This window comes from Leuresthes tenuis, unplaced genomic scaffold (assembly GCF_036924035.1).
Source record: "Leuresthes tenuis unplaced genomic scaffold, fLeuTen1.0.hap1 SCAF_21, whole genome shotgun sequence".
NCBI lineage: Eukaryota > Metazoa > Chordata > Actinopteri > Atheriniformes > Atherinopsidae > Leuresthes > Leuresthes tenuis.
Genome location: NW_027325375.1, coordinates 25,226,406 through 25,238,687, shown reverse-complemented (window position 1 = coordinate 25,238,687; position 12,282 = coordinate 25,226,406). Strand labels below are relative to the sequence as shown.

At 39.6% G+C, this 12,282-nt stretch overlaps 1 protein-coding gene across 1 annotated transcript in view; it reads right to left on the bottom strand.

Annotated features, from left to right (window-relative positions):
• Positions 1-8,955, bottom strand: part of flrt1a (fibronectin leucine rich transmembrane protein 1a) — a 41,640-nt gene extending 32,685 nt beyond the window's left edge. Inside the window, exon 1 of the mRNA XM_072375601.1 lies at positions 8,545-8,955. The gene's annotated coding sequence lies outside the window, so the exon portion shown is untranslated. The remainder of the gene's footprint in view (positions 1-8,544) is intronic.
• Between the last annotated feature and the right edge of the window lie 3,327 nt (positions 8,956-12,282).

The following is a 12,282-nucleotide window of genomic DNA, read 5'->3' as shown; positions in this document are numbered from 1 at the left end:
AATTTTATGGCAGCTGCCTGCGAGGTCTTGGCCTCAAGGATGTCCCACTGGATTCATTTACAAGCCTTTTGTAAACGTACAGTTCCGATGTTTTAGTGACCACAAAGCTCTGTGGGTATTGTAATATGTGCTGCATGTGTCTGAACTATTAAAAAGAAAGAAAGAAAGAAAGAAAGAAAGAAAGAAAGAAAGAAAGAAAGAAAGAAAGAAAGAAAGAAAGAAAGAAAGAAAGAAAGAAAGAAAGAAAGAAAGAAAGAAAGAAAGAAAGAAAGAAAGAAAGAAAGAAAGAAAGAAAGAAAGAAAGAAAGAAAGAAAGAAAGAAAGAAAGAAAGAAAGAAAGAAAGAAAGAAAAAGAAAGAAAGCTTTAATATGCATCACGTTTAAATGTGTATTTTCTCAAGTCGGTTGGCAAATATATGCATTGGGTTGGCATGCCCGCTGTACCCTACTGGCTGCCAGCTGTCACTCAGGAAGACAGGAAGATGGAGGATAGAGAGGAAGAGCGAGAGAGAGATAAAGGGGGTGGTGATGATGTGAGGACACAAGCCCCGAGGCTTTCTTCCTCTCTTGTTTCTCATTTGTCTCTCTGTTGATAACAAAAAACATGGCAGCTTGAAAGGAGCGAGGTCGACATCAGACAGAAAAAGGAGAAAATAGTGAAGAAAGAGAGCGTGAGCGTGATGTGGAAGAGAAATATTACTAACCATTTCTCATGTTGATGGCAAAGTTACTTAATATGCAAGCCAAAACGTACAGGAGCGATTCCTAATGCATTAGCCCAAATGAGTGCACCTCGCGGTCTTCCTCAACAGTAACTACAAACAAAAACGTGGCATTTTGTGCATACTTTGAATTGCTTTGTTTGCAGAGGACCGCACGTTTACTCACAGCCTGTTGCAGTATTCATTACAGTGCTCCTCTGACTAATTAGGACAGGCTGGGGAAAAATGAAGCTCCTCTGCAGAAAGAGAAGCTCCTCACAAGGAACCAAAAAAAAAAAGGCTCATTGTAGTCTGAACAAAAACAGTCACCCTTTTAGCTTCAGATTCTTTTTTCTTCCTTCTAATTAAGCTGGCATAGGCCCCTGTTTCTCATGCCAGCAATGATGAGCAGGTTCCAAAATGTAATAAAAATACAAATTCAGCGACATGAGTGAAAAGGTCTTCTCTTGATCCCATGTTTGATGCCGTTCTCAGGCAGCATGCACGGTTAAGTAGCAAAGGAAGTAAACAGAGTGTACTGTGCCCATCGTAACACAGCAAGCCAACTAGTAAGTAGCACAAATATCAAACATTTTTCAAAAAAGCTTATTTTCTGCTCTTGTATGATGAATGAGGACTGTTGTAAACCACTTATGGAGTCTGCTGCATTAACAAAACACTGTAAAAAATCTGATGTCACGACTTCCCTCTGTGACTTTGAGACCATCAATCAACCTGAAGTCACAGAGATGCACAGAGAGAATTTCAACTTAGTTACACTAAGCACCAGCAACACGTGCACAGAGGTTTTTGATAGCAGCGTACATCAGGACAAACTGTACAGTGGATTTGACATAAGGTTACTTGATACTTTGTTGGTCTGCTGCGGCAGATTTATTGATCATTGGAATTCTGAAAGCCTTTCATGGTGGACGTCTGGCCATGGCACATGCAGAACTTGCTCATCTTCCACCTCATGGGAAGCATAAATAATTAATTCATTTAAACCATCCTATAGTTTACGAGCGAGCAGTGCTTCGGTGGCTACGGCAATGTTTATTTTGTCAGAAAATGTCAGATCAGCTCATTTACTTACAAACAAAAGTGAGGATGCAATCTTTGGCTTTTCATAAGAGCATAATGCTACTGAGATACAGGATATAAGAGAGGGTTTAAGAGATCAGTAAATCAATTAAAGACACATTCAGTGACTTCTGTTGGACCTAATGTCAACAAATGCCAGTGGATTTGGGCCACAGAAAGAAAAAAGAAAAGCTGTTTTTCACACAAAGTCTGTAAAAGACTGTAAAAATTATTTGTGCAAATAATAATCAGCAAGAGCTTCACCTTAGACCTCAAACTAAAGTGTTTTCTTTTTTCTGACACAAAAAGATTTATCAGAGTGCTATGAAAATAAATAACACTCCACAAAGCCACACAACATTATACATGGACAGGTTAGAATTACACATGTTTTTTAAGGCTGTAGCAGAGTGTGCACTGGGAGGTTATTATCTACATATTGTTAATAGATGCCAGTTTGTCTTCATTTTTTGTCCAATAATCTTTCATCACTGAATTCACTGTAATCTACATTACATGTGCTTAACAGGAGTACCCTGAGTCTCTAAGCATAGTCATGTAATGTAAGAAAAGGAGGAAAATTTTTGCCTGAGGCTAACAACGACAAACAGAAAAACAGTGATTTTATTCCAGTTCAGTACACTCACAAGCAGCTTCAAGCTACAGATGTCTGTTCCCTAAACTATTCGTTATTCAACATTCAGTTCAGTTCAGGAACTGATACAAAAAGGAAAGCCGCAGAGTATATTTTGGTCAGTGTCCGTGCAATGGTGACCCCACGTCCTCATGTAGCTTTCATCTGCACAAAGCCTTCATCTGTGGCTGAACTGGTCACTCTGGAGGCGTGGCAAAAGTGTCACTATCCTGAAATTCACAGCATTAAACCAGGTCTGGGTTGGGGGACATACCCAAATGCACAAAATGAATGCAGGAGGCTAAGTTTATTTAGCCTCAAACTACAGTAAATACATCAGCACAGGAGCTGATGTAATCAAAAAGTGATGTGCACTGCACACGCAGCAAGTCTATGCTGAAGCATAGCAGGTTTTCTCTTGACTTTTGAGAGATATCATTAAATTTGTCAATTTCTCATCTTTGCACCTGTTCTTGCTTTCATTCAGTTTAAAATGTGTGCTTCAGCCTCACTGCGTCTTTTATGCAGTGCCTTTACCAAAGCGCATGATCTGATGGTTTCAGTGTAGACGTACTGTGAGACTAGTTGTTAGTGAGAGTTGTGTTTTTGTTATTAAAGTTATTGTAACTTTAATATTAAAGTTATTGTAACTTTAATAACTGCTGCAATAGTTAATGAACATAATAGACGATACTGATCACCCTCTATATAACATAGTGTTGAAACAATGGAGTGTGTTCAGTCAGAGGCTTCTTCAGCTTCACTACAACAAAGAAAAGTACAGGAGGTAATCCCAGCCAGTATTAGCCATACACAATGAAGGCTTCTTATAAATGATAATCAACATTTAATTTCCATTTGGTGTTAATCAATAAAGTTTCTTTCCATTAATTTAACTGAATTTCATATGATTTCAGTTCATTTTTAATGGTTATCCATTTATTTTAGCTAACCATTTCAACTATGTATGACTCTTCAAAATATTCAGTACCAAGCAAAAGTCTTGAGCCAGCTCTTTTATCTCCATACTTTGCGGAGAAAATATATTTAAGTTGTCCGTAACATGCATACAGAACACTAGTTCATCCCTTGAGTAATAGGTTTAAGTGGAATAACAAATAAAATGGTACAGGGATACCGGGAGTGGACTAAAAACGAGTGAAAACTTTAAACGACTTTTGCTGAAGACCCCATTAAAAGGCTGTGAAAGAGTCTGGCTCCTTTGAAGTAAAAATAAAAAGAGCTAGAGTGGCTACAGTACTCTGTTATGTTTAAAAAAACAAGCAACCTCTTATAGGTTATAATTGTATGAATAATCGTTTTATAACATCAACGTTACCCTAATCTCTGATCTATTCTAACCCTAACCAAGTGTCTTTGGTGCCTAAACTTTACTGAAGTCAGCGAGTAACAACAAAACTAAAGAGAATGTGAAAATAAAACTTAAAACAAAGCACAGTGAAAAATAATGATTCCACAGCAACTTGAACACAACTCTCCCAGGTCTTTAAATTTGTTTTGCCAACTCCCCTCATTCTTAAACCAACAAAAACAGTCTTGAATAGAATATTGCATTTCTGCTCATAGATCTAACTTAATGTTACATGCTAGAACTGTAAATGGCTACTCTGGGCAATTAAGTATATACTTGGTCACAACATCTGATTGGATAATTTTTTCAGGGGATGCTTATGTTCCCTAGATTGATGTGGAACAAAATGCAAAGGAAGGGTTCTACGCTCCACAACTCAAGAATTGGAAGTAATGTTTCTGGTTCGTAGTCTTGTTCCAATAAAAAAAGAAAAGTATAATACTGGACTGGGAAACACAGGACTCTAGAAACACGCTCGATTTCAGGTGTCACAGATTCTTTCAGTGTTAAATCGAGTCGTAATACCTTTCTTGTAATGATACTATTCCACAATCTTTCCTCAGAAGCCCCAGCAAGATTCACCCAAGGTAACCCATGATGTATGAGTAACCCTAGCTAGAAATGCAAATGCCTAATGCAAATGATGAGCCACCTCACTCCAATGGTACAGTCAATCTTCACAAATAGATGTCTTGACTATTTCAAAAAGAGAGAATTTTTTCTGCCAACAATGTAAGACACAAAGAAAGAATAGTTTTTTGGTTCTTTATCAACAGTTTTGTCCACATATAGAGTTTGCAGAGGTATAAGAACAGAGTAACATATCTCCCTTTCATTGCCCAGCTGGGAGACATTGCAGCCATGTTCTCTTTTGGACATTTCTGTTAACTGATTTTCTGTTAATGAACATCCATTTCGCCCTTTTCAGTCTGTGGGAATAAAGACTTTCCTTTCATGTCAAACACAACAGCATAAATTGTGCTCTGACATAACCATTTTAGTTCTAGTACTGCTTGACTTCAGTACATTTAAATTCTTGGTAACAACATAAAATGTTTTATTTGACTTTCTATGCAACACAGCGCCCGTTTTTCTCCTTGGTTGGCAGTTAAATTACCAGGTAGTTCGCTGAAACAGTCGGTTAAGAACAAGCATGGATTGAACTGCTGGGCACAACAGTTTTTTTAGATGCTAAAAAAATGTTTGGTTTTTTTTGTGTTGTGGTTATCACTTTCAATATTTGATCTATTTTGCAGTCAACAGTACAACAATCAACAGCAATTAGAGGACAATCGGAAATGTTTCCATGTCCACAGATATTTTATTTGACTTGGAGGCATTTCGCTTTGGAGAGCATTTGCTGATACCGTCATACCCACTCTGCCAAATAAATACTACTCATAAAACTCAGGCGTCTGCTGCACAGGATGGCAGGAAGTTTACAATAAATGTCTGGATAAATCCACAAAAGCCAGTGTTGCAAGCTCCTTTCCAATGAAATACACTAATGGCTGCTCAAAAAGTCACACAAAGAAGATGAGGCAATGCCTTAATTTACATGTAAATTACGTTAATGGGTATTCATTCCTAGAATGGAAGCATTTACAACATGAATACAAAGAAAATTAATGTTGTGAGTGGAGTCTGGACAAAAACTAGAATCTGGAGATGCAGTTGCTCGCTGACTTTGAGGTAGATGCACATCCTGTCACAAACCGCCTTTCTCTTGTCTCCAAGCCAACTGAATAACACACTGATCCGATGAACCTCGGTTCTGTCAGCAGAAGTTCAACGTGCTGTTTACCCTGCAAACGTACAACTAATTAATTTGTGGTCATGCCCATAGACAGAAGCTGTCCAGCTCAGCGCAGGCGTGAGGCATGGGTACCAGCACCGAAGAAGCCCTCCCTTCACCTCCTTCCCTTCCTCCACCCTAAACGCTTTCACTAGAGAAGAGAGGGACTGTGTTTCTGCTCGCGCTGCTGCAAATGGCACAAGAATGGCTTTCATTAAAACTGCTAAAACAAAGAATGCAAAAGATGCATTTTTATAATCAAGAACTCCTCTAAAACAATATATACAATATGTATAAGATCACTAACGCTAAATTTGGTCATTTTTTCCTGTTATCCAATTTTAAGCCTAATGTGTTCAATCAGATAAATGAAGCTGTGCTATGTCTCTTGAAATGTAGTCCCTTATCTGTCATTTGAATAAATACTCACACATTTTCCCTATTGTAAAATCAATTAGCACTCATGTATCTGTCCTTTTTACCACTCGGACATTGCAAATACACTATAGGATTCTTGGCATGACTTATCTTGCAATTAACAATATAAGTCAATAGTGAGTATAGGTGCTTTATGGCAAAATCAGTCTCAATATATTTTTTTATGAGCTGCTGTAATCTTGGTTCTCAGTCCACCTCCAGTCTGCTCTGACAGGTTTCCACCTACTGCCCACCACAGATACTGCAAACCTATAATTTTTCAGCTGTATTGGCAACAATGGGTGCTCGGAAGACTGTCACTCCTCAAATGACTTTGCTGTCATGAATATAATGGCGATGCTGTTCTGTTTTATAGGCAGGAAGTTCACGTATTCCCAGTTTGAACAGAAAAGCGCCGAGGCTCACGGCCATTAACGTGGCCGGGCTGACACAACATCCCATCTGTCAGATTTTGTAAGGTTGCTCTGCGGCAACTCTGAGCAGCGAAATTAGGCTTGAAGCCGTGATCTTACATAAATGACAGCCCTGTCCTGATCCTGCTTTTCTTGCCTGTTTTGAAGGATTTTGACATGAACATTATCTGATGCGCTGAAACTAACTAATCAGGCAGAGATCAGGTCCAAATGATCAGCCCATCATCAATAACATCAACAAGTCAAAATGTCAGGGAGTGATGCTGCCTTGCATTCACAGCCAATTGAAATGAGCACTTATGATCTAAGGCAGGCTTATCACTGGCAGGAACAACATGAGTCTCTGATCTGCTACAGGTTGCCAAGTAAGGCACTCTTACAGTGAGCTGGTCATTATTGAAAGTAAGCCTGAAGGCCAAATGCAATTATGAACGGCTCCCTACACATTATCCTGCCTATTGCAAGCTGCTCACCAAATACATTAATCATGATCTGCCAGTAAATACTGTTCTTAACTATTTTTCTTCATTGTTATTAAGTATTTAACAAGGCAACTCAGTATTGCAGCCATAGAAGCATTTGTAGCCAGCATACATGGCTAAAATATGAAAGACAGGAAACAATAAGAGGACGTCCAAATAAATCAGCATTCTGTGGCTCTAAAAGGGGTTTTGAAGGAACTAAGGACGACTTCAAATAAACAAACAGAAAATGCAACCAAAAAAAACTTCGCAAACACCTTTATATATGAACCTATATGTTCTTCCTTCTGTCAACAAATGAATAAGAGAGCCTCGCCATTCAATAACCATGTAAATGTCTGTACGTCTAATTCCATCTGCAGAGGCTGCGTTGTGCCCGAGTTGCACATGCAACTGCAGAACCCGATTGCACGCATCTATTGATGTCTGAGGAAGAAATGCAAATCATTTCAGCAACAGTCAGCAGCGTCAGCATCACAGCTACAAAAGTCACTGGAGGGATTTTTGAGGCTCTCTTTTTTTTAAAAAAAAAGGTGAGAGGAAATCATAAGACTGTGCGATGTAATCAGCAAGGCCATTCAACGCAGCTGCCATGATTGCTGGCAGACTCGGGCCTCGCTGCCAGCGAGTCAGAGGGCAGCCCGTCCAAGAATACCTCTTCCAACGTTCCCAAGATGAATTCCTTTGGAGATGCCATCTGTTTGTCTATCACCCGAGTGCCATGTGCACAGGTTAGATCAAGTTATTGCAGCAGGCAAGTCTCAAGTCTCTGCAGTTCTTTATTCATGCGAGTCCTCATCGCCTGTTTTTGTTTTGCCTTGTTTTAATGGCACAATTTTCTATTTTCAGGTATGCTGCATGTTCTTTTGATTTCAGCTGTTTTACCACCTTAACGACAATTTAATGGGTGGTGGTGTGGTGCTGCTGCAAGCTTAATATGTGCAGCAATCGTGTCCACAAGTCTTTACCAGATAAGTAAATGAGAATTTTGCGGGGTGGGGCTTTCAAAACTCACCTCGTCAACTTTATGGTCTTGATTCATCCCCTGGGCGGAATGGCGGGTAGGTTGCACGGTTTGAGTACAGTAAGGATTATTTTTAACAGCATTGTTTAGCAGCTAGACCCAGTGTGCAACTTAGAATTCAGCCATTTCATTAAACCTTTAAATAAATATAGATTACACGTGGAAATGGAAAATAATCCATTCGGAAAGTTAATCTGTTTTGCTCCTTTCATAGGCGATTGTTTTTTTCTTTCTTTCTTTTTTTTTCATGTAGATATGCGCCAATCACTGTCTAATCCCCGCAGCTTTTATATTGTCTTCCCTTTTGTTTGAATTTATATCCACGCTGGGCCTTCCAACCAGAATCCCCAGCTTATATCTGACTGCCAGCTATTCACTGAAACCCGCATCCTTAATCAAGTGCCTTGGCATTTGCAAAGAGTCGACTGTATTGTGTCACAGACAGACCTAATTGTTTCTTGAGCCGTGCCACAAACAGACACATTTATATCTCAAATACTTGTTGGGTTGAAACGCTTTTTTAAACATGTTTATGTATTTTGCCAGATCGGATGATGAAAAGCGTATTGGCAGTACGCGCATATCAATCAACGCTCACTTACCGGATGGTGTTTTGGTTGCCACGCTTTTTCTCGGCTGTTTGATGCAAAGTCCCTCAGATTTGGCCGCCCTTTTCCCGCACGGGTCCTCTGGTGTCCTCCAGAACCAGGTGTGATCACAATCTCGCCTTGTTGTATTCCCATATGTTGTCGCCACCGCAATTATGAACGCTCCAGTTGATGAGTGACTGGATAGCCTGTGTGATCATGTGCTGCCAGCTCCTTTCTCTCCCTCTGTCTACTCTGTGAAACTGCTCCCTCCGCCCGATTATCTCCCCGCTGCGGCACTGGCTACATGGTCATACGGAGAAATAAAACGTGCCCGACTCACTGCCTGGTGAACTTGTGCGGCTTATTGTGGTAATTAGTCACCGGACCGCTCCGTGTTCCCTCGCCCGTGCATATTTGAAGTATGCACTGGCTCACATATGCTGTTAGGGCTGAAGAAACTGCCCCAGAGGCGCTGAAACGCGTTTTTATATTATGAAAGCTGAGAGAAACCTCTTCAATGTGCCGAATGAGACTAGAGAAGGATAAAGATTAAAGGAGATGGAGGAAGAAGCTGTAACACATTTCTGAAAGCCTCATCCAATGCCCTTTGAAGAACAGAGAATAAGGCAGTGCATCCATTTATCTATCTATCTATCTATCTATCTATCTATCTATCTATCTATCTATCTATCTATCTATCTATCTATCTATCTATCTATCTATCTATCTATCTATCTATCTATCTATCTATCTATCTATCTATCTATCTATCTATCTATCTAGATTTTTCTCTAATTAAAGGATCTCTATTAGAGCTCCTCTTTAATTGGGGAAGCATATTTGGCAGCCTCTATCCAATCACGACACTGTTAGTTAGACCCTTAACAGAATGTTTTCAGAGTGAACCTCACATCTGTTACAGTCCTCTGAGAAATGTGGAGCACAGCTCGATTCCTGTGAGGCTGAGCTCAGACCATAGCTGCTTACATATCAGCTATAACCAATACATCTATATATATTATTTTCTCAATTTCATTGTATCAGCTGGTGTGCTTAGGTGTGGCACACTCAGCTTCTCTTTCCCCTATTCCAACCTGTGAATGTGTCAGAGTACAAAATGTGCTGTTTCCACAGTTTGCATTGTTTCACGATCCTCAATCATCCATGGGAGCACAGGCTTGGGATTTGTGCTATAAAGCTGAATTTAAGGCAAAACTGTAAGCAAAAATCAGTGGCTCCTGTAATTACAATTCAGAGCATCAGCATATTATATTAATGATTCAGGAGGGCCTTGAAAATGAAAAATGCAGGTCCTCGTAGCTTTCCACGCCTTCATGCATCAATGACAATGATTCTCAGGGAAAAAATTGCTGTAACATTCAAGAGTGGCAATCACAGCTGAGCAGAAAAATAAAGAGCCCTAAACAAAACCTGTTAAAGTCCAGTTCTTTCTCAGCTAAGGAACATCCCTCGTCTACTCTTGTTCTTCAGGTTTTTTTAAATTGAAAACATTGGAAAATATAGGCACAATGCAATCCAATCAGAAAAATCTCAAACAGCTAAATGGTGACAGGTATGAGGGCTTATTTGTTGTTGTCAAGATATGAATGGTGCATGCCCCCTGAATGTGGGTACAGTCAAATAGTAATTTATAATAATGACCTCTTATAGTGTTTTTTTAAGCATTTTTCCTTGACCTTACTGCAAAACGACCATGCAGCAACAAGAATCTGACCAAACTCAAACTAAGATATGATGTCGGTCTCCAGTGTCATGGTGGATTTATCATAGTATCATAATAAGATATGACATAAATGATCATTTATCATCAGGTTTGGTGATTTTAAAAAGTAAAGAAAAAGTCACAAGGATTTTGCAACAGTCTGTCCACCTCTGCTTTCCACACACTGGTCCTCATATACATTTCAGTGAATCCCATTTGATAAGATGTCTAGCAGGTCTCATTGTTTCTTTTTTCTCATCTAAAATAGAAAAAATAAGATGAAGGAAGCTTTATTGACTCATGCCTTTTCTATGTGGCTGTCTGTGCTACTGAAAGCCATAGCAGTTGTGTTGTACTGGCTAATGTCAACAACCTTGTTTGAGTGCATGACTCACTGTCAGCAGTTGATGTTGGTTTACATCAGCTCGCACATTTTCAGATGTGTTAATTAAATGTGCCTGCCTGGTGATATAATACAGGCTAACCCTGCTTGCTGTACGCTCAGGCTTGACTGTCTTGCTGTCCTCCAGGACTGTTTGTATCTGGCTTTTAGTATCTGGTTATTGCCAGCTCCTCGGATTCTTTAGTGATCCCCAGGCTATCTTATGAACTATTGTAATTCAGAATGTGATTTGCCATTAGCATGTTTGCATTGCAATTAAACAGCGGATTTGCTCACGCTTTTCTTTATGAGGAAAAGTTGGTTGAATCTATAAAGCTTCAACTAATCAGCACTAAAAATAAACCTGTCTCCACAGAAAATTGTAGCAGTTTGCAGTAGCTGAGAGGAACATATCAGAGGTCATTTGCAGTATTTGGCTTCATATCATTAAGATGCATTGAGCAATGTGGTGATTAAAATCCTGATGTTCAAAGTCACCTTTCCCCCCTAATCTGTGGGAGTGCCCAGCCCACATCACCTAAGGAGTGACTTTAGCATCTGACCCCCTTGTGATATTTAGTTCATCTTTTCTTTCTCCCCTGCTGCCACTTCTCTCCATCTCTGCCGCGTGTCTTTCCTTATCCTCCCTCTCCATGGCATCTCAGCAGGAGTGGGAGTGTAATTACGCAGTCAGACGGTGTTTACAGACGCAAAAGCGCCTTAATTTATTCCAACAGTTAGCAGTAATTCCCCAGTTTAATTTATAGCTCCTCCACCCAGTGGGAAAACTCGAGTAGCAGATAGTGAGAACGAGAGGGAGAGAGAGAGAGCATATAGACCATATATTACGCAATACAGTCGAGTACAACTTCTTTTAAGGTGTTTTCACATTTAAAAAGCATAATCACTGGTTTAATAGCACATTTAAGTGACTTTTTTCCCTTAAATTTCTGATCAGTTTATATTACTTCTACTGTGGAAGAAATGCAGACTAGGAACGCTCATCGTGGCTGCTTGTGTCATCATGTCCTTTTACAATATGCTCAAGCAGACAGTTGTGTGATAATCATGTCAGTTCAGACGGCAAACTGTGTTAAAAAAAAAAGAAGCAGAGGCTGGTTTAGTTTTAATCAACATTGTGACTAAGTAACAGTGCAGTTTTAACAAAGTGTTACGGTCTTCTTGTAAACAGATTTTCAGCTCATTTTGGCTGTGATTTACAGTGAACAGGAAGTCTTTTCACACTAAAACGTGCATTTACTCCTTTGCTTTCTTAATGTGAGCCCTCATAAGCTGTAAACACTGGTTAGAAAACCGGCATCGATTACACTCATACTGCTGCTTCACAACAGCTATAGTGGCTCTTATTGACTTTTTGGAAACCATGTTAGGCAAGGTACAAAACCTTAATGACTGCACCAAAAGACTTATGTCAAGAAAGCCAAGAAAAACAGCCTGCTGAACCGTAGCAGCTGGTACGGAAACATGCCTCTCCATTCACAGCATGAAAGTATTGTATTGATATAGCAGTTTAGTGCAATTAAAGCAAGAAGAGACAAACAAGAGCATGTTGGAAAGGACAAGGAACCTGTAAACAAATCTGTCATGCGAATCTTAAAAAAGAGACCCCTCTTCCAAAAAGGTG